General features: G+C 43.0%; 1 non-coding gene across 1 annotated transcript; it reads right to left on the bottom strand.

Moving 5' to 3' along the window:
* Positions 1-414: 414 nt before the first annotated feature.
* LOC112767084 (small nucleolar RNA R71) lies at positions 415-518 on the bottom strand. The gene has a single exon (XR_003184708.1). It is a non-coding gene; the product is annotated as a small nucleolar RNA R71 (small nucleolar RNA).
* Positions 519-2139: the final 1621 nt, after the last annotated feature.

Below are 2139 nucleotides of genomic sequence, written 5' to 3'. Positions count from 1 at the left end.
ACAACCATGCCAGAGAAGGCCATGTGAATCATGTTGGGAAAGAGAGAAGAGTTCTAGGCTCTTATGTCAATCCAAACCCAGGAAATTATGGAAGTAGTATCCAAAAGCCAACCATACATGCCAATAACTTTGAATTAAAACCCCCAGCTCATCACCCTTGTTCAGAACAACTGTTCATTCGGAGGAAGCGCCCAAGAAGACCCCAATCAACATCTAACCACCTTCCTAAGAATATGTGACACTGTGAAGTCTAATGGTGTTCATCCAGATGTCTATAGACTGCTTTTGTTTCCCTTTTCACTCAAGGACAAAGCATCTAAATGGCTGGAATCCTTTCCGAAGGAGAGCTTAACAAATTGGGAAGATGTGGTGAACAAATTTTTGGCGAGATTCTACCCTCCTCAAAGAATCAATAGGTTAAGAGCTGAGGTACAAACCTTCAGGCAACAAGATGGTGAAACTCTCTATGAGGCATGGGAGAGGTTTAAGGACTTAACAAGAAGATGCCCACCAGACATGTTCAATGAATGTGTTCAACTGCACATTTTCTATGAAGGTCTTTCTTATGAATCAAAGAAGGTCGTAGACAATTCATCAGGGGGTCTCTAAACAAGAAGAAAACCATTGAAGAAGCCATAGATGTCATTGAGACTGTAGCTATGCTTCTGAAAGGAGCAGCACTCGAGGAATGATGGAGCTGAACCATATGGATGCACTACCGGATCAAAATAAGGTGATCACCAAGCAGTTAGCCGATCTTACCAAGAAGATGGAAGAGAACCAAGTTGCAGCAATCACCACTTCATCACCAGCTCAAGAAGGAGTGAATACAGGAGAAGGTGATTGGGAACAAGCCAATTATGTTGGAAACTCACCCAGGCAGACCCAGGATCCATACTCTAAAACTTATAATTCCGGTTGGAGGAACCACCCTAATTTTGGTGGGGAAATCAACAAGACCAAGGCCAAGACCAGAGATGCCACAACCACAATCCTAACAACAATGCAACTCACCAACATCCCTCACAGAGATCATATCAACACCCACCTAACCACCCTTCTCAACATCCATATCAAAACCAACATGACCACTCTCAACCTCCTAATCTCAACCCACCATCACCAACCGAAGATAGACTTTCCAGAATTGAGACTCTGCTTGAAGGTATATGTAAGGAAGTCCAAGACAACAGAGTGTTCAAGGATGAAGTGCGAGCCAATATCAAAAACCAGGGAGACACCATCAAGAGGCTAGAGTCCCAAGTGGGATATCTATCTCAACAGTTTCCTAAGCCTACTGATAGTTTTCCAAGTGACATAGAGAAGAACCCAAGAGGAGAAACAAAAAAAGTAAGATAGGAAGAATGCAAGATGATCACTATAAGTGACGAGAGGAGTGTGGAAGAAGTAAACACACAAACAAAATACTTTCAAGACAATCCAAAGGAAAAACATGAAGAGAGAAATCAAGCACCCAATCCTACACACAGGAAGGAGCTAAAAAGGAGGAAACTTTAAACCCATATGCACCTTTTCCCCAAAGGCTCAAGGGTGGTGTAGCAAGGAGAGTGTATTCAAGGTTCCTCGACATGTTTGCATCTCTTCATGTGAACATATCGTTCATTAAGGCTCTCCAGCAGATGCCCTCATACATCAAGTACATAAAGGAGCTGCTGACCAAAAAGAGTTCACTAAAGGGTGGGCAGACAATAGTGATGAATAAGGAGTGCATTGCTCTCATTCAAACAGAGCCACCTACAAAAAGGAAGGACCCAGGGAGTTTTCACATCCCCTGTGCTATAGGAGAAACAATGATTGATAAGGGACTCTATGACCTGGGAGCGAGCAAGCATCAACTTAATGCCTCTATCCCTCATGAAAAAGCTTCAAATCAATGAGCTAACTCCCACGGACGTAATCATCAAATTGGCTGACAAAACTCAAAAACAGGCAATAGGAGTGGTTGAAAACGTGTTAGTGAAGGTTGGGAACTACTTCCTTCCCACAGACTTTGTTATCTTGGAGATGGAAGAGAATCACATCCATCCCATCATCCTAGGAAGACCATTCTTAGCCACAGCCAGGGCACTTATAGATGTGGAGCGAGGAGAGCTAATATTGAGGATACATGATGAACAA

The sequence above is a fragment of the Arachis hypogaea genome, chromosome 2 (assembly GCF_003086295.3).
Source record: "Arachis hypogaea cultivar Tifrunner chromosome 2, arahy.Tifrunner.gnm2.J5K5, whole genome shotgun sequence".
NCBI classification, from domain to species: domain Eukaryota; kingdom Viridiplantae; phylum Streptophyta; class Magnoliopsida; order Fabales; family Fabaceae; genus Arachis; species Arachis hypogaea.
The sequence above is the reverse complement of the archived record's forward strand: the minus strand, read 5'-3'. Positions and strand labels throughout refer to the sequence as shown.